The sequence below is a fragment of the Lissotriton helveticus genome, chromosome 2_1 (genome assembly GCF_964261635.1).
Source record: "Lissotriton helveticus chromosome 2_1, aLisHel1.1, whole genome shotgun sequence".
Classification (NCBI taxonomy): Eukaryota; Metazoa; Chordata; class Amphibia; order Caudata; family Salamandridae; genus Lissotriton; species Lissotriton helveticus.
This window is the reverse complement of record NC_136059.1, coordinates 2,014,580,388-2,014,601,453: the sequence shown is the minus strand read 5'-3', so window position 1 is coordinate 2,014,601,453 and position 21,066 is coordinate 2,014,580,388.

Below are 21,066 nucleotides of genomic sequence, written 5' to 3'. Positions count from 1 at the left end.
GGGAAAAGCAAGGAGCTGGATGTCTCTTGGGCAGTGATTTCATTGCCCAAGGCTCAGTGCCAGGATCCGAATCCTTTATGGCTTTGACAACGTCAGCTGTGTTGACCAGAGCACAGTCTGCTCCACAGTCTCTGAGGGAGGCTGGGATCATCTCTGATTTGCAGGACCAGGACAAGGTAGTTCACAGAAGAGGGCAGACTCAGAGAAGGCAGAGGCAGAGGGTGAGAATAGATATAGTTAGTCCATTAGAGCCCCCTCATAGTCAGGCATAGTTAGGCAAGAAGAATATCTTGGATTTGGTGGATCATGCCACCAAGTATCCTGAAAGCTATACCTCTGAGGAGCATGCCTGCTAAGGTGGTAGAAAAAGCTAGGGATTTTTTCTAAGGTAGCATTACCTAGGGCTGTAATTTTCTATTGGGGATCCAATTTCATCGCGTCTTACATGAGAGAGATGTGGAAGCATGCTGATGTGACATACGGCTTCTCCACTACATACCACTCACAACCTAATAGTTTGGTCGAGTGGTTTAAAAAAAACACTGAAGAACATGGTGATAACTCTCCCCGAGAACCTCAAGAGGAAGTGGGATCTTTTCCTGCAATGCCTTTGGTTTGCCTATGGAGAGATTTGGCCTAAGGGAGTGGGGTTCTGTCCCTTTCAACTTCTGAATGGACACCTGGTGCAGGGTCCACTCACCTTAGTAAGAGAAGGGTGGGAAGGAACCTCGGAGACTCCACAGAAGGATATGTGATTGGCCTCTGTAAACTAATGGTGCAATAGGTTAGTCAAGCAAATGAAAAACGTCAGGCTAGCCAAACGCTGAAGAAGGTATGGTACGATTAGAAAGCTATACTGACTGGGTATCAAGAAGATCAGGCGGTGTTGGTGCTGAAGCCTATTTGTTCCAGTGCTTTGGAGGACAAATGGTGTGGGTCATATAAGGTAGTTCAGAAAGTTTCTGAGGCAAACTACTTGATGAACATGGGTGCCATACGGGAACCCAAGAAGGTGTTCCATGTGAATAGGCTGAAGTCTTACCTCCCCAGAGACTACACAGTGAATGTTATGGCTATGCCAGAGGAAGTGGCGGAAGACAATGAACCTCTTCCTGACTTCCTGCATAGTGTTAAGAAGAATAGCACAGTGAAAGGGATGCAGTTAGCTCCTGAGTTGCCTATTTGGGTGAAACTGCAGCATTCAGCAATTCATGGAAAGACCACCTGAGGCATCTGGACCGGGTGTTGCTAGGATACAGGAGGTAAAGCTGACTATGAAGGCAACTAAGTGTCAGCTGGGGCAGTCCTCTGTACTCTACCATTGGCATTAGGTGGGGAATGGGAGGTTTTGCCTGTTGGATGATAAAATTCAGTCTGTGCTGGAGTGAGAGGTTTCTACTACCCAGACTGAAGTGAGGGATTTTTAGGACTCACTGGGAATTACAGAAACGTTGTGGTGAACTATGGAAGAAGAGTTATCCCATTGACTGCTTTGTTCTCTAGGAAGCAGCCCAAGAAGGTAATATTGACTGCAGAGTGTCAAAAGGCTTTTGAGAAACTGAAGAAGGAGATGGTCTATTTCTTTGCAAGGGTTGGACTTTGTTGTGGAGCACAGTGCCGGATTGAGCCGTGGGAATACTGACCGACTTTCCACCAGTATCACTGATCTGACCACACAACCTCTACAGGTTAGGAGTTGGTTCAGAGAATTCTGATCTGGTAGGGGCGTCTGTTGGGATGAAAAGTCCTCTACATGGTAAGAGACATGTATCCCTATCCTGAGTGCCCAACTGAACTGTTGTCTGGATCACTAATGCTGTTTTTTGTCATAGGCAAACACAGATTAAGCGTGCGCTGTGACATAGGCCTGTCTCATGGATTTCCATCTTGTTGAACCAGTAGCGGTGTCCAAAGCACTGTCCCCACAGTTATGAATGGCTGCTGCCTTCACCAGGAGCTAGGCAGTACAAATGCGGTGGTGGCAGCATACTCTGTAGTGTTCAGTAATAGTGAACAGGACTTTTTGACCCTATGCCACTGGAATGAGGTCTACAGGCCCTCTCTCCTTTTTAGAGGTTCTGTTTACGTGTACTTAACTCACCTCTTGCCTCCATCTGGTACATGTGGAAGAGTGTGTGTGATAGAATTGTGCTGAGTACATGGGTACTCACAAGAAGTACACTACACAAAGGGTGAAGTGCAGTACAAAGCATGCCTGTTAAATGTGTGTGTGCTGACAGTGTGTGTTTTTAAAATAACACACTTTGGTACAATACAGAAAGGCTGCAGTACTGAACATTGTTGTTAGAAATAGGGGTCTCTAGTTGGCAGAGGTAGATACATTTGTCCAAGTAGGGACCCTTCTTCCTAATCAGGATAAGGGATATACTCTTCTAAAATAATCCTTGCTCTCCCCCTTGGTTGCTTGGCACAAGCAGACAGGCTTACCTCAAAGGGAGTGTGTAAAGCATTTGTGAACATATACAATAATACAGTGAAAACACTACAAATGGACACCACACCTGTTTCGAAAAATAACAAATAAGTGATCTTTATATAAACCAAAACAAGACCAAAAAGACAAACATCCACAATACAGTGATCGAAATATGACTTTCAGAAGATAGAAAGAGTTCTGTCCATAGCAAACCATAAATGCAACACTTTCAACACAAAGTACTTTGGATGCTTCAAAATCGTAAACAAAAACAGCTGCAAGGCAGATGATGCATCAGTTTCTTACATGCAAGGTGATGCGTTGGTTCCTTACTCCAGGGGAGGTGATACATCGGTTCCTTTCTGCCCCACAGGGGAGATGATGCGTCAGTTCCTTACTGAAGCGGAGTTGATGCATTGGTTTCTTACTGTGCTAGGTGGTGATGCGACGGTTTCTTACTGCGGCCCCAGCGTTGATTGTTGCAGCCGCACAGCAGGGCATTTGTCAGAATTGGTGCTGTGATCTCGGCCTTCGTAGATTGGTGCTCTCGATGCGTCATGAGTCAATTTCTCGAGCAACGGCGCTGCGTCGGTTTCTTCGGCGATGCATCAGAAACAGGTACAGATGCTTCGTGCTTCTCATCATTGCATTACTTTTCCAGCTCCCAACACCAGGCACAACCTCCGAGGTCCATAACAGCAGTAAGGGAGTTCAGGGGAGCTAGGGGTGAAATCTTTGTATCCCTGATACTTCAAAAACAGAGGCAAGCTCTACTTCAAACCCTTGGAGATCTTCCTCAAGAAGGGCACACAGTCCTTTCTTTGGCAGAAACAGCAACTGCAGGCCAACCCGAGACAGCACACAGCAAAGGGAGAATACTTTTCCTCAGTATCTCCAGCTCTTCTCCTTGTCAAAGGTTCCTCTTGAATTCCAGAAATGATCTTTGAAGTCTTTTCTATACCTGAGACTTCCAACAGGAGGCAAGCTCTACTTCAAGCCCTTGGAGAAAAACTCTAACAGCAGGATGATGAAATCACAGTCCAGTCCCTTCCCTGCCCAAGACAGAAGCAACCCCTGCATGCCAAACCCAACAGCACACAGCACAGGGGCAGTACTCCTCCTCCAGCTTTCCTGGGTCTTCCTTCAGGCAGGTTCCTTAGTTCAGCAGTAATCCAAAATGTAGGGGTCTGGGCGCCACTTCTTATCGCACAAATGTGTTTGTTCTCTGGTGGCAGCCAGCCAAAACCAGGTCTGTCATGGATCAAAGGATGTTGCTGGAGCCCTGTCGAAAAATGGATATCAACCACAACCCCGGTTGCTAGACCCAGCCAGTAGCATGGCTTGGAGGAGCAATCATACACCTCCTGGGTGCTGCTGCCTACCCAGTGCAGGACTTTGCTGATCCACAGAGGGTTTCCTTACCGCCAGAGTGGGAAAGCCATATACTGCACCTTTGGGGCCCGGGGTGATATACTGCGATCAGTACTGTGACCCCATAGTCTATTGTGACTAAACTTCCGAAAGGAATCAGAGTGGAGAACTGTTGAGTACGACCTAATAGTTTACATTCCCTGGATGTGGCTAGCAGTGATTGGGGAATTGCACTACATTTAGAGGGATAAGTAGAGGCCTAACAGTTGGTAGAACCCCAACCTCAAGGGAGATTGAGTTACTGCTTTTGAATGTCGTTCACCTTTGAAATGTGCAGAATTGCAGAATTAGAATTAAAATACTTTTTTATTTATAATAACAAGTGGTTGACATTGATTTATTGTTTGCCCTGCTTGCTCGTGGATATATGTTGTGTACACTGATCTGTATCTCTATCCCATCCCCTCCCCCACTATAAAAGGAGCCTTTATTACTTGTTTAAAGCTACCTAACCATCAGGCGCAGAAGGGGTGCTTGGCCCAGTTGAGCAGGATCCATAGTACCCCGTTGGGCCCCGGGTTATCAGGGGTCAAAGGCCTCCTCCGCCAAGCGTGGGTCCAGCAACACCTGCTTGCCCTTTTGGCCCATTGAAAGGGGGATTGGCAAAGGCCTTTATCTTTCTAGAGTCGAGGCTGTAAATGTAAGTATGTATTATATACGTGCAACAGTCTATAGGGCTCACAGGGTCAAAGCACAGTGGTCCATAGATGAATATATTGTCAAGTGCTCTTTTTTTCTATGTGGTGTGGTGTGGATGAAGTGAGCAAACTTTCAAGTGCCACATTGTAAAGATTGTTTGTGGTACATTACAATTATCATCCGTAGAGTTAACACTCGACGCTTCTCAGAGATTCCTCATGTTTACCCAGAAGATACACATTTCAATAGTGATTGTAATTTACGAAGCAACTGTTCATTTGTCCTGCTCTGTGTGTTTTTCAGGCGCTAAATTTCCACCTTTGGATACAGCGAAGGAAACAAATTATGAAAAGAATGTGTGAATGTGTATCAAAACACGAGCGTTCAACGACCTCACAATCGAATAAAAAGAAACTATAAATAAAAGCACCCATTGATACATTTAAGCAAATGGTTCTTACTATAATGCCCATAATTCACTTCAGAGATAAAAGGCTGTAATTCGAATTCCGTGAAAGTGTAATGACTTGCGCCGGCTATTGATCCTAGGAAATGCTTCACAGATTCCTTTTGAAAGAGGTTTCTCACCTCCCTGAACTGCAGTAGGCATCTGTTCACATTTCCACTGCATTTATGCAGCGATTACATTGAGTTAAACTCTTATCCAGCAAGGAAAGGGATTTCAGGTGTAGAGCAGGCAAACTCACTAGAAACAAGATTAAAATCTAAACAGCAAATAAAGGTACATGCTAAAGTTCAATCTAGAAACGGCAGACGAATCTCGAACCTTTCTCTCTCACACATCATCTGCAATATTTATATTTGAGTCTGGAGTTAGACATCGTTAAAAGTATATGAAGATGAGCAGCCGCGGTCGGTAGGGGAGTACATGCCGGGGCGATGCCGGGGCGGTGACGTGGGGAGGGGGAGGGGCAGGGAGGGGGTTAGTAATGTATGGATAATGGAGGTTTGCAGGTAAGTAAACATTTAAATAAATCAAACGAATTTCGTTGCGCGCACTGCATCCCCAAATGCAATGCAGTGCGCGAAACAAAATTCGTTTGAGATGGCTTCCATGGCTTTCTGCCATCTCTACATTACTTCGCGCTCTGCATCGGCCGGTCTTTGGGGGCATTGCAGCGCAGCTCCGTTTAGCATCTGCTCCACGTCCTCTGTTTGCCAACACCATCCACTCTCCGCCCTGGAAGGCGCGTGCATACCCGGAAGCCCATATCACAAACACCAGGAGCCACCGAACAGTCAGCTGAGAAGCGTAGACAGCGCTCCACAGCATCCCCGGTGAGCCTCGCTCTGCACCTCGGACCAACAAGCTCGCGAATCAAGGGAGCCTGGACATGTCCTGGGAAGCCTGGGCAGAACTACTCCAGCAGCATGGTGAGTGAAGCAGGGGGGAGCTCCGGGAGCTCAAGCTCGCGCGACTGCTCTCCCGCCCGCCCTGTGTGTTTTTTTTACAGCTGAGTCAGCCGCTAAAGAGTATCTGTTAACCTTATAGTGGACATGGGGCAAGGAAAGGAATGAGGAACAGAAGGGATAAGGAAAGGAAAGAAGGAAGGGGAGAAAATGAAGGGCGGGGGAGGAAAAACGAAAAAAAACTCTATCCCCTGCCCGTTCTTCTTTCTATCCGGGCGTGCCAGGTCGTATACTGCCTCTCTTGCCAGAAAATTGTTGAGTGATATTAAGATCACCCTTGGTCTTACAGAATTCTGGCCTGGCCTGCTACGTTGAACAAACAGAAACCTATGGGCCCTCTGAATCTCCCGACTCCAGTCCCATTGAGCTAGTCCGGGAAAGGCTTCAGTAAAGAGCTCAATGACAAACTATCATGCATCTTGCCCCTCGACCCCCTTGGGGATGTCCAGCACCCGGAGATTTTTGCAGCGGAGGCAGTTTCAAGATCCGTGATTTTCCAGAGGGTATCATCCTTAGCATTGTGCAAGGTCTCTGTCGTCACCTTCTGCTCTGCAAGCTCATCCTCGAAATTTGATATACGAGTCTCAGTTTCATTAACCTGTCGACAAACTCAGAGCAGGACTTCGCAACCCTCCGTACCAAATTCTGGAGTTTGCGACAGGCTCCTTGCATACGCAGACTCTCTGTGCGGGTCTCCTCCCTGTGAGCCATAATGGTCTGATAGATAACTGCCAGGGAAATGTCCTCAGGTTTCTCAATAGTTTCAGAAGTAGATTGGATAGCCCTAGACATTTAAGTCTCAGCCATAAATGAATAGTCCCACTGAAAGGAATCTGCACTCTCCGCAGATTGATAACCTAGGCCCAGGCCTGTGCCCCTTTGTTTGCGGACCATTTTTGGACTATCTATTTCCTTGCGCATATCAGGCTCAGATTCGTCCCCAGAGGTATCTGAAGGATCAGACATTGGGTAAAAGAGAGGGTCACCAGAGTCATTCTCTCTCCTTGCATCTGGTTCAGACTTTTTGCTAGCATTCCCTCCTTTTTAAAGAGCCGGCCCTGTGCACATTTCTCCCCTCTGTGCCTGGTTGTCTGGCCCTCGCAGAATGCCATCTAATAACTGTTTTACCACCGCTTTGCCCATTTTTTAATGAACCTTGAGTGGTGCCAGCCATACCCCCATCCTTATGGGCCAAAGGGGTCAGAGAATCATCTTCCTCCTCTCCTACATTTAGGGCATGTTCAATATTGCCAGGTATGGTAGGTGTTGTAGATGCGGCAGACATAGTTTTCTTTGCTTTAGTGTTCAAAAATAAAGAGGGGACTGACTTCTTACCGCCAACTACGTTACTAGTGTCCTTTCTCCCCACAGATGCAGTCAGATTTTTACCTTCCATAGCTTCTGCCATCTCTACATTACTTCGCGCTCTGCCTCGGCCGGTCTTTGGGGGCATTGCAGCGCAGCTCCGTTTAGCATCTGCTCCACGTCCACCGTTTGCCGACACCATCCACTCTCCACCCTGGGAGGCGCGTGCATACCCGGAAGCCCATATCACAAACACCAGGAGCCACCGAACTGTCAGCTGAGAAGCGTCGACAGCGCTCCACAGCATCCCCGGTGAGCCTCGCTCTGCACCTCGGACCAACAAGCTCGCGAATCAAGGGAGCCTGGACCTGGACATGCCCTGGGAAGCCTGGGCAGAACTACTCCAGCAGCATGGTGAGTGAAGCAGGGGGGAGCTCCGGGAGCTCAAGCTCGCGCGACTGCTCTCCCGCCCGCCATGTGTGTTTTTTTTACAGCTGAGTCAGCCGCTAAAGAGTATCTGTTAACCTTATAGTGGACATGGGGCAAGGAAAGGAATGAGGAACAGAAGGGATAAGGAAAGGAAAGAAGGAAGGGGAGAAAATGAAGGGCGGGGAGGAAAAAAGGAAAAAAAAGGAGAAGGAAATGGAACAAAAAAAAAGATATATATGTATATACATAGGATCTGTCACAGGTGATCTTTCACGTGGGTAGTATGTGGAGTCCCTCTCCTCATTATGTATGAACTACATTGTAATATGGTTTTCCCTTTCTTTTTTTTTTCTTTTTTTTGGGTTGGACTGTAATATGATGGGTTGTAAATCTTAACATAGGGTGGGTCAGGTGGGTCCGGGATTGGAAAAGCTTGATCCATCGCGGAGACTCTGTGTCTCCAAGCCTCTTGTTTGGGGTTGGGGTTGGGAGGGGGTGGGTCACGGCTCTGGCCGGAGCCGTGTATGGGGGAAGAGGGGGGATGGGGGGAAGGAGGCTGCGTGGGGGTTGGGGAGGGTGTCGGGTAGGAAAAAAAACAATCCATGATGGCACGTTGATAGCATTAGGTACATAGTCTGTAAGCTTAAAGTTACAGGGAAAACAGGTGGGGAGGTATCTGGTGTTGCTCCCTGAATGTCAGCGGCTTAAACAAACACAAAAAAAGGCAGCGGGTTGTGAATGAGCTGTGGTTGCTTCAGAGTGACCTGATATGTCTACAGGACACTCATATAGCATGGGCCAAAAGAAAATTATTAGCGGATTTAGGCCTTACAGTATTGATTTGTAGAGAGCAGTCCACCACCACACAAAGGGTTGCAATCTTGGCTAAAAACCATACACAAGGGACAGGTAGAGCACTGGCAGACAAACAAGGGAGGTGGGCTATTGTTGAATGCATGATTGGAAGGCAGACGTGCACAGTATGTTTCATATATGGTTCAAACTTTGATGAGGCCCTAATATTTGATGGGCTCAAAGTAGAATTGGCCCTGCGGCCCACCCCACTGATCATGTGCGGTGATTTAAATATACACCTTGGGCCTAATGCTTTACAAGATAATAATTACATTTATAAAGCGAGGAAACTGAGGGTATTCAAGGCGTTACAGTCTCTTCTGGTTGATCACGGGTTGCTGGATGCTTGGGCTACCTTAAGAGGGGAGGAGCCTGGGTATACCTTTTATTCTTGTCCGCACCAGAAACTGGTAAGGCTGGACTACTTTTTTGTATCAAGTCTCTTGCTGGCTGGAGCAAAAATACAGGTATATCCACGGGTTACCTCAGATCATGGCCCTCTAGTGTTAAATCTAAGGATGCCCAGGATTGGAATCGAGCCGCGAGTCTTCATTTGACAGGAAGTTGCTGTTAGATGAACAGTTTGTAGCTCATATGAAGATATGGATTGAGCAATTTTTTCTCATAAATCGGAACAGTGCAGGGATTGGGTGTGTATGGGATACTTTTAAAGCGGCTTTCAGGGGGGAAGCCCTCAGCTTTAGCTTATATAAGCAAAAACAAATGCAAGGAGCATTACAGGAACTATGTGCTATTTTAGCTGCAGCTGAAGAAAAACTCATGCAAGGTATACATGGGGGCCAGGAGATTACTGCTCTTCAAACTGAAGTGGCCCGGGGCAAGGCTAAAATAAATCTCCATTGGAGTAAAGAGATAGCCAAGAAATACTCGATCAACAAACAGCTAAATTATGAGTATGGGGAGGCAAGCGGACGATGTCTGGCACAGAAACTTAGATCTAAAGAGGTGGCCCAGAGGATCAGCTCAGTGGTTGATTCTAGGAGCAACCTCATAGAAACTGATGCTGGGATTTTAAATGTGTTTCAGGACTTTTATGAAGCATTATAAACGGGGGAACGTTATGACCTACAAGCTGGGGAATCCCTGTTGCAGCATTTATGTGATAACAACTTGGATAGGCAAGACACAGAGGTATTAGAGGCCCCAATCACTATGGAGAAGTTGGAAAGAGCCATTAATAGTTTAGCACTGGGTAAAGCCGCAGGACCTGATAAACTTCCTTTGGAAATATATAAAACTTTTTGGGGAATATTAAAGACCGATATGCTTGCTACGTTTCTAAAGGCCCAGGCAGGAGTTCCCCTTTAACATGGGACAAGGCCAGTATTATAGTCTTTAAAAAAAAGGATAAGCTTGCTGAGCAACCTGGCTCACATCGTCCTATATCTCTTTTAAATTCAGACGGCAACATTCATGCTAAAATCCTTGCGACCTGGTTGGCCGAAGCAATAACCCAGTTGGTGTCAATTCAACAACATGGCTTTATCCCCGCGAGGGGGACAACCAATCATATTAATAGAGTGGTAACTTTGTTGGACATCGCCAGCACCACGGGGAACGAACTCAGTCTGATATTATTAGATGCTGAAAAGGCGTTCGACCGGGTCGCATGGGGATTTTTATGTTGTTGTGGTTTTAAACAAAACTTTACTTCTGCTGCGCAAGTCTTATATTGTCAACCTACAGCTAGAATTTGCATTGTGGGCTTAGAATCTACTCCTGTACATATCACATGGGGAACAAGGCAGGGATGCCCCTGTTATGCTCTGTTGTTCTCCTTGTATATAGATCAGTTTTTAAAAATGTTAAAACATAGCTCAAGGATTGAGTCGGTAATGTGGAGACAAGAGCATTACTGGGTGTTTTCATATGCAGACGATGTACCAGTGGTAACACTGCACCCTTTAATAGCTATGCCAGAAATAGAGCAATTAGTGCTGCAGTTTGGTGCTGCCTCAGGCTACAAACTCAATATTGCTAAGACGCAAATCCTATGTTCTGAAATAGCTGCATTTGACGATCAGAAGGTCCTGAATGAGGTAAAATATCTAGGGATCACGTTGAGGACCTGTTTAAAATCATTGGTTGAGGTTAATTGGCGAAATATCTTAAATGATGTGCGCTAATTATTAGACCGGTGCGAATGCTTGCATCTCTCCATGGTAGGACGATGCAATGTTCTTAAGATGTTGATTCTTCCCAAAATTCTATATTTTTTTAGATCGGTACCACTGGAGATCTCTCCTGCCAATATGGCAATGTTACAGTCTATCTGTGCCAGATTTATGTGGGCTCAGGGTAAATCCCAGAGAGCCACACGATATATGACTCTTCCTCGGGAGAAATTTGGTTGAGCAGTCCCTGATTTCACCTTGTATTATTTTGTGTGTGTATATTACAGCATATAAATATATTGTTAACTGGGGTGGAACCGATTAGCGCGGCCGAAGCCCCTTCGTTATATCAAATGTTGTTGGGCAGCGATGTCAAAAACTGGTTGTTCGTTAATCTTGAGATGAGCTACTATAAGAAAACTAAGTTTAAGGTCCTAAATACCGCTTATAAATTATGGAAGGCAGTGAAAAAGTACTATAGACTCGAGAAGGTATCTCTATATACCCTGTTAACTGCTACAACTCTCCTTCCCCTGATATTAAGATCATCTCCTCCCGTCTGAATTCTTCAAATATCTGCAAGTCCGCGACTATTTATGTAAACATCAATCGAACATTGAAGTAAACCCTGTCATTGAAGCCGTGAGGAAAAATGTACGTATTGGTATACTCTACAACCTACTGTTAGATACTTAGGGTAGCGACTTAGAGATGCAAAATATCAAATGGGATAACCGGCTAGGTTGCCTTGGCACTCGGGTCGAAACTTCTATTGATTTGGCAGGGAGATTGTTAATGTCTGCTAAGCTTTGTGCACAACATTTTAGGACGGTTTTTAACCTGTATTACACCCCAGTTAAATTGTCTAAATGGGGGGGTCGAAAGATGGAAAATTATTTCGATGTGGGACGGATGGTGCCAATATTGTGCATATCTTTTATACTTGTAGGCACTTAAACATTCTTTTTGGCCATATAGAGAAGTTTCTAGCGTAATTGTTGGGGGGGCCAGTTAGACTATCCACAGCTCATGTATTGTTGGGGGTAGCTGAGGTAGAGGAATCGGACCAATTGCTTTACAAATTTCGGTACCTGATCTTTTTAGTTACAGCTGTTGCTAGGTTATGTATTGCCTCAATGTGGCTTCAGAAGGATGAACCATCTTTTGAATTATGGAGGGCTAGGTTGCTATCGATGTTTAATATAGAATATAGTTTATATGTTTTGAAAGGTAACCAGAAAAAGAAATTAGGCTGGGAGATTTGGGGACCGGTGGTCTCCTATATGGACGAATGAGCAGACTAGATGGGGAATTAGCTTTATGACCCTATGCACCCTGCACCTCAAGGAATTTTTAGTTTTTTAGTTTTTTGTCTTTTTCTTTTTTATGAATTAAGATCAATTATGTAACTAGCTTATTTTTCTTGTAGCTTCTTTTCTGTGTACTATGTGTGGTATCGATTCCGCTGAATAATTTGGGTTAATGAACTGTAATGTATTTGATCTATCATGGATTAATAAAATACATTTTATTTAAAAAAGAAAAAAAAACAGCGTAATTGTGTTATTGATTTTATCCAAATCGTAGAAGGTTCTCTAGGTGGTGTAGCTTAAGATGTGGATGTTTTGATAATATTGGGCCAGGAATCAAATAATGAACTTTTGTACTGACAAGAAGTATGGATCTAGATCCCAGGGCGCTGTAATCGGGCAAGGTAGTCGTGTTTTTCCCATAAGAACAGTGAACCAGAATAACCCCTTCCGTGCTCCCTCCCTAGTGCTGCCAACGGCCAACGGCCGACGCAGCCCCACCAACTCATCAGAACACCCACACCACGGCGGAATTGCCGTCGTGGTTAAGGCGTTAATAAAAATAAAAAAACAACAATGCAGAGAACTGTGAAACTGATGCACTGAAAGAGGGCATCAATTAAGGTTTTTGCAGTCTTCAGTCCTGAAACTTCCTTCTGCTCCAAAACTATCTGAAGAATGACCTGATAGAAAAATATGTATTTTGTTTTTTAAACTGGTCAAAACTTCGCCCCCAAATGAATCAGGATCTAACTTAAGCCAGTGATTTTGTCAGTAGTAGTAAATGTATTGTTTGATCAATTAAGATCAGTTACAATCACTTAAAACGTGATAATAGTAATAGTCACAATAGTATAATTTAAAACGCCTATTCTTTAAAAAGCAATTGGCACAACCTCACCAATGCATATCCTGGCAACAGCAAGAGGCTAAGACATTAAAGTGCATATCTTTTATTCGTTTCAGAATGATCCGCTAAAGTGCAGTAAGTTTGGCATTTATCAGAGTGTTGCTGATGTAACTGATAGATTCAGAAAAGGGGGTGGTGATGAACAGAGTGTCTGAATTAAGCAGACCACTCTTACCCAGTCCAAAGATCAGGGCTTGATCCATCACCGTTATTTAGCTCACTGCCCCATCCCAGCTCAGAACCTGGCTATATGCAAATTAGTCCGTCCCTGGCCCAGTGCATCATGGGAACAGGGCAGACCAAACTACCAAGCCAATTCTTCACCAGAAAGGATACCTTAAGCGTGGAAGGGTATACTCAGATGTGAGTCCCTTGCTCATTGCACCATCAGGATTCAAGCAAGCCGGGCCGACGACGCCTGAAATGGCAGAAACCGGTCCCCGGAAGCTTGTTTCCTTCCCAGTACAAGAATTGGCTTGGTAGTTTGGTTTGCCCTGTTCCCATCATGCACTGGGACAGGAACAGACTAATTTGCATATAGCCAAGTTCTGAGCTGGGATGGTGCAGTGAGCTAAAAAACGGTGATGGATCAAGCCCTGATCTTTGGACTGGGTAAGTGTGGTCTGCTTAATTCAGGCACTCTGTTCATCACCACCCCCTTTTCTGAATCATTTTGTCCACCATAAGCGTGGAAGGGTATACTCAGATGTTAGTCCCTTGCTCATTGCACCATCAGGATTCAAGCAAGCCGGGCCGACGACGCCTGAAATGGCAGAAACCGGTCCCCGGAAGCTTGTTTCCTTCCCAGTACAAGAATTGGCTTGGTAGTTTGGTTTGCCCTGTTCCCATCATGCACTGGGACAGGAACAGACTAATTTGCATATAGCCAAGTTCTGAGCTGGGATGGTGCAGTGAGCTAAAAAACGGTGATGGATCAAGCCCTGATCTTTGGACTGGGTAAGAGTGGTCTGCTTAATTCAGGCACTCTGTTCATCACCACCCCCTTTTCTGAATCATTTTGTCCACCATAAGCGTGGAAGGGTATACTCAGATGTGAGTCCCTTGCTCATTGCACCATCAGGATTCAAGCAAGCCGGGCCGACGACGCCTGAAATGGCAGAAACCGGTCCCCGGAAGCTTGTTTCCTTCCCAGTACAAGAATTGGCTTGGTAGTTTAGTTTGCCCTGTTCCCATCATGCACTGGGACAGGAACAGACTAATTTGTATATAGCCAAGTTCTGAGCTGGGATGGTGCAGTGAGCTAAAAAACGGTGATGGATCAAGCCCTGATCTTTGGACTGGGTAAGAGTGGTCTGCTTAATTCAGGCACTCTGTTCATCACCACCCCCTTTTCTGAATCATTTTGTCCACCATAAGCGTGGAAGGGTATACTCAGATGTGAGTCCCTTGCTCATTGCACCATCAGGATTCAAGCAAGCCGGGCCGACGACGCCTGAAATGGCAGAAACCGGTCCCCGGAAGCTTGTTTCCTTCCCAGTACAAGAATTGGCTTGGTAGTTTGGTTTGCCCTGTTCCCATCATGCACTGGGACAGGAACAGACTAATTTGCATATAGCCAAGTTCTGAGCCTGGATGGTGCAGTGAGCTAAAAAACGGTGATGGATCAAGCCCTGATCTTTGGACTGGGTAAGAGTGGTCTGCTTAATTCAGGCACTCTGTTCATCACCACCCCCTTTTCTGAATCATTTTGTCCACCATAAGCGTGGAAGGGTATACTCAGATGTGAGTCCCTTGCTCATTGCACCATCAGGATTCAAGCAAGCCGGGCCGACGACGCCTGAAATGGCAGAAACCGGTCCCCGGAAGCTTGTTTCCTTCCCAGTACAAGAATTGGCTTGGTAGTTTGGTTTGCCCTGTTCCCATCATGCACTGGGACAGGAACAGACTAATTTGCATATAGCCAAGTTCTGAGCCTGGATGGTGCAGTGAGCTAAAAAACGGTGATGGATCAAGCCCTGATCTTTGGACTGGGTAAGAGTGGTCTGCTTAATTCAGGCACTCTGTTCATCACCACCCCCTTTTCTGAATCATTTTGTCCACCATAAGCGTGGAAGGGTATACTCAGATGTGAGTCCCTTGCTCATTGCACCATCAGGATTCAAGCAAGCCGGGCCGACGATGCCTGAAATGGCAGAAACCGGTCCCCGGAAGCTTGTTTCCTTCCCAGTACAAGAATTGGCTTGGTAGTTTGGTTTGCCCTGTTCCCATCATGCACTGGGACAGGAACAGACTAATTTGCATATAGCCAAGTTCTGAGCTGGGATGGTGCAGTGAGCTAAAAAACGGTGATGGATCAAGCCCTGATCTTTGGACTGGGTAAGAGTGGTCTGCTTAATTCAGGCACTCTGTTCATCACCACCCCCTTTTCTGAATCATTTTGTCCACCATAAGCGTGGAAGGGTATACTCAGATGTGAGTCCCTTGCTCATTGCACCATCAGGATTCAAGCAAGCCGGGCCGACGACGCCTGAAATGGCAGAAACCGGTCCCCGGAAGCTTGTTTCCTTCCCAGTACAAGAATTGGCTTGGTAGTTTGGTTTGCCCTGTTCCCATCATGCACTGGGACAGGAACAGACTAATTTGCATATAGCCAAGTTCTGAGCTGGGATGGTGCAGTGAGCTAAAAAACGGTGATGGATCAAGCCCTGATCTTTGGACTGGGTAAGAGTGGTCTGCTTAATTCAGGCACTCTGTTCATCACCACCCCTTTTCTGAATCATTTTGTCCACCACAAGCGTGGAAGGGTATACTCAGATGTGAGTCCATTGCTCATTGCACCATCAGGATTCAAGCAAGCCGGGCCGACGACGCCTGAAATGGCAGAAACCGGTCCCCGGAAGCTTGTTTCCTTCCCAGTACAAGAATTGGCTTGGTAGTTTGGTTTGCCCTGTTCCCATCATGCACTGGGACAGGAACAGACTAATTTGCATATAGCCAAGTTCTGAGCTGGGATGGTGCAGTGAGCTAAAAAACGGTGATGGATCAAGCCCTGATCTTTGGACTGGGTAAGAGTGGTCTGCTTAATTCAGGCACTCTGTTCATCACCACCCCCTTTTCTGAATCATTTTGTCCACCATAAGCGTGGAAGGGTATACTCAGATGTGAGTCCCTTGCTCATTGCACCATCAGGATTCAAGCAAGCCGGGCCGACGACGCCTGAAATGGCAGAAACCGGTCCCCGGAAGCTTGTTTCCTTCCCAGTACAAGAATTGGCTTGGTAGTTTGGTTTGCCCTGTTCCCATCATGCACTGGGACAGGAACAGACTAATTTGCATATAGCCAAGTTCTGAGCTGGGATGGTGCAGTGAGCTAAAAAACGGTGATGGATCAAGCCCTGATCTTTGGACTGGGTAAGAGTGGTCTGCTTAATTCAGGCACTCTGTTCATCACCACCCCCTTTTCTGAATCATTTTGTCCACCATAAGCGTGGAAGGGTATACTCAGATGTGAGTCCCTTGCTCATTGCACCATCAGGATTCAAGCAAGCCGGGCCGACGACGCCTGAAATGGCAGAAACCGGTCCCCGGAAGCTTGTTTCCTTCCCAGTACAAGAATTGGCTTGGTAGTTTGGTTTGCCCTGTTCCCATCATGAACTGGGACAGGAACAGACTAATTTGCATATAGCTAAGTTCTGAGCTGGGATGGTGCAGTGAGCTAAAAAACGGTGATGGATCAAGCCCTGATCTTTGGACTGGGTAAGAGTGGTCTGCTTAATTCAGGCACTCTGTTCATCACCACCCCTTTTCTGAATCATTTTGTCCACCACAAGCGTGGAAGGGTATACTCAGATGTGAGTCCCTTGCTCATTGCACCATCAGGATTCAAGCAAGCCGGGCCGACGACGCCTGAAATGGCAGAAACCGGTCCCCGGAAGCTTGTTTCCTTCCCAGTACAAGAATTGGCTTGGTAGTTTGGTTTGCCCTGTTCCCATCATGCACTGGGACAGGAACAGACTAATTTGCATATAGCCAAGTTCTGAGCTGGGATGGTGCAGTGAGCTAAAAAACGGTGATGGATCAAGCCCTGATCTTTGGACTGGGTGAGAGTGGTCTGCTTAATTCAGGCACTCTGTTCATCACCACCCCCTTTTCTGAATCATTTTGTCCACCATAAGCGTGGAAGCGTATACTCAGATGTGAGTCCCTTGCTCATTGCACCATCAGGATTCAAGCAAGCCGGGCCGACGACGCCTGAAATGGCAGAAACCGGTCCCCGGAAGCTTGTTTCCTTCCCAGTACAAGAATTGGCTTGGTAGTTTGGTTTGCCCTGTTCCCATCATGCACTGGGACAGGAACAGACTAATTTGCATATAGCCAAGTTCTGAGCTGGGATGGTGCAGTGAGCTAAAAAACGGTGATGGATCAAGCCCTGATCTTTGGACTGGGTAAGTGTGGTCTGCTTAATTCAGGCACTCTGTTCATCACCACCCCCTTTTCTGAATCATTTTGTCCACCATAAGCGTGGAAGGGTATACTCAGATGTTAGTCCCTTGCTCATTGCACCATCAGGATTCAAGCAAGCCGGGCCGACGACGCCTGAAATGGCAGAAACCGGTCCCCGGAAGCTTGTTTCCTTCCCAGTACAAGAATTGGCTTGGTAGTTTGGTTTGCCCTGTTCCCATCATGCACTGGGACAGGAACAGACTAATTTGCATATAGCCAAGTTCTGAGCTGGGATGGTGCAGTGAGCTAAAAAACGGTGATGGATCAAGCCCTGATCTTTGGACTGGGTAAGAGTGGTCTGCTTAATTCAGGCACTCTGTTCATCACCACCCCCTTTTCTGAATCATTTTGTCCACCATAAGCGTGGAAGGGTATACTCAGATGTGAGTCCCTTGCTCATTGCACCATCAGGATTCAAGCAAGCCGGGCCGACGACGCCTGAAATGGCAGAAACCGGTCCCCGGAAGCTTGTTTCCTTCCCAGTACAAGAATTGGCTTGGTAGTTTAGTTTGCCCTGTTCCCATCATGCACTGGGACAGGAACAGACTAATTTGTATATAGCCAAGTTCTGAGCTGGGATGGTGCAGTGAGCTAAAAAACGGTGATGGATCAAGCCCTGATCTTTGGACTGGGTAAGAGTGGTCTGCTTAATTCAGGCACTCTGTTCATCACCACCCCCTTTTCTGAATCATTTTGTCCACCATAAGCGTGGAAGGGTATACTCAGATGTGAGTCCCTTGCTCATTGCACCATCAGGATTCAAGCAAGCCGGGCCGACGACGCCTGAAATGGCAGAAACCGGTCCCCGGAAGCTTGTTTCCTTCCCAGTACAAGAATTGGCTTGGTAGTTTGGTTTGCCCTGTTCCCATCATGCACTGGGACAGGAACAGACTAATTTGCATATAGCCAAGTTCTGAGCCTGGATGGTGCAGTGAGCTAAAAAACGGTGATGGATCAAGCCCTGATCTTTGGACTGGGTAAGAGTGGTCTGCTTAATTCAGGCACTCTGTTCATCACCACCCCCTTTTCTGAATCATTTTGTCCACCATAAGCGTGGAAGGGTATACTCAGATGTGAGTCCCTTGCTCATTGCACCATCAGGATTCAAGCAAGCCGGGCCGACGACGCCTGAAATGGCAGAAACCGGTCCCCGGAAGCTTGTTTCCTTCCCAGTACAAGAATTGGCTTGGTAGTTTGGTTTGCCCTGTTCCCATCATGCACTGGGACAGGAACAGACTAATTTGCATATAGCCAAGTTCTGAGCCTGGATGGTGCAGTGAGCTAAAAAACGGTGATGGATCAAGCCCTGATCTTTGGACTGGGTAAGAGTGGTCTGCTTAATTCAGGCACTCTGTTCATCACCACCCCCTTTTCTGAATCATTTTGTCCACCATAAGCGTGGAAGGGTATACTCAGATGTGAGTCCCTTGCTCATTGCACCATCAGGATTCAAGCAAGCCGGGCCGACGATGCCTGAAATGGCAGAAACCGGTCCCCGGAAGCTTGTTTCCTTCCCAGTACAAGAATTGGCTTGGTAGTTTGGTTTGCCCTGTTCCCATCATGCACTGGGACAGGAACAGACTAATTTGCATATAGCCAAGTTCTGAGCTGGGATGGTGCAGTGAGCTAAAAAACGGTGATGGATCAAGCCCTGATCTTTGGACTGGGTAAGAGTGGTCTGCTTAATTCAGGCACTCTGTTCATCACCACCCCCTTTTCTGAATCATTTTGTCCACCATAAGCGTGGAAGGGTATACTCAGATGTGAGTCCCTTGCTCATTGCACCATCAGGATTCAAGCAAGCCGGGCCGACGACGCCTGAAATGGCAGAAACCGGTCCCCGGAAGCTTGTTTCCTTCCCAGTACAAGAATTGGCTTGGTAGTTTGGTTTGCCCTGTTCCCATCATGCACTGGGACAGGAACAGACTAATTTGCATATAGCCAAGTTCTGAGCTGGGATGGTGCAGTGAGCTAAAAAACGGTGATGGATCAAGCCCTGATCTTTGGACTGGGTAAGAGTGGTCTGCTTAATTCAGGCACTCTGTTCATCACCACCCCTTTTCTGAATCATTTTGTCCACCACAAGCGTGGAAGGGTATACTCAGATGTGAGTCCCTTGCTCATTGCACCATCAGGATTCAAGCAAGCCGGGCCGACGACGCCTGAAATGGCAGAAACCGGTCCCCGGAAGCTTGTTTCCTTCCCAGTACAAGAATTGGCTTGGTAGTTTGGTTTGCCCTGTTCCCATCATGCACTGGGACAGGAACAGACTAATTTGCATATAGCCAAGTTCTGAGCTGGGATGGTGCAGTGAGCTAAAAAACGGTGATGGATCAAGCCCTGATCTTTGGACTGGGTAAGAGTGGTCTGCTTAATTCAGGCACTCTGTTCATCACCACCCCCTTTTCTGAATCATTTTGTCCACCATAAGCGTGGAAGGGTATACTCAGATGTGAGTCCCTTGCTCATTGCACCATCAGGATTCAAGCAAGCCGGGCCGACGACGCCTGAAATGGCAGAAACCGGTCCCCGGAAGCTTGTTTCCTTCCCAGTACAAGAATTGGCTTGGTAGTTTGGTTTGCCCTGTTCCCATCATGCACTGGGACAGGAACAGACTAATTTGCATATAGCCAAGTTCTGAGCTGGGATGGTGCAGTGAGCTAAAAAACGGTGATGGATCAAGCCCTGATCTTTGGACTGGGTAAGAGTGGTCTGCTTAATTCAGGCACTCTGTTCATCACCACCCCCTTTTCTGAATCATTTTGTCCACCATAAGCGTGGAAGGGTATACTCAGATGTGAGTCCCTTGCTCATTGCACCATCAGGATTCAAGCAAGCCGGGCCGACGACGCCTGAAATGGCAGAAACCGGTCCCCGGAAGCTTGTTTCCTTCCCAGTACAAGAATTGGCTTGGTAGTTTGGTTTGCCCTGTTCCCATCATGAACTGGGACAGGAACAGACTAATTTGCATATAGCTAAGTTCTGAGCTGGGATGGTGCAGTGAGCTAAAAAACGGTGATGGATCAAGCCCTGATCTTTGGACTGGGTAAGAGTGGTCTGCTTAATTCAGGCACTCTGTTCATCACCACCCCTTTTCTGAATCATTTTGTCCACCACAAGCGTGGAAGGGTATACTCAGATGTGAGTCCCTTGCTCATTGCACCATCAGGATTCAAGCAAGCCGGGCCGACGACGCCTGAAATGGCAGAAACCGGTCCCCGGAAGCTTGTTTCCTTCCCAGTACAAGAATTGGCTTGGTAGTTTGGTTTGCCCTGTTCCCATCATGCACTGGGACAGGAACAGACTAATTTGCATATAGCCAAGTTCTGAGCTGGGATGGTGCAGTGAGCTAAAAAACGGTGATGGATCAAGCCCTGATCTTTGGACTGGGTGAGAGTGGTCTGCTTAATTCAGGCACTCTGTTCATCACCACCCCCTTTTCTGAATCATTTTGTCCACCATAAGCGTGGAAGCGTATACTCAGATGTGAGTCCCTTGCTCATTGCACCATCAGGATTCAAGCAAGCCGGGCCGACGACGCCTGAAATGGCAGAAACCGGTCCCCGGAAGCTTGTTTCCTTCCCAGTACAAGAATTGGCTTGGTAGTTTGGTTTGCCCTGTTCCCATCATGCACTGGGACAGGAACAGACTAATTTGCATATAGCCAAGTTCTGAGCTGGGATGGTGCAGTGAGCTAAAAAACGGTGATGGATCAAGCCCT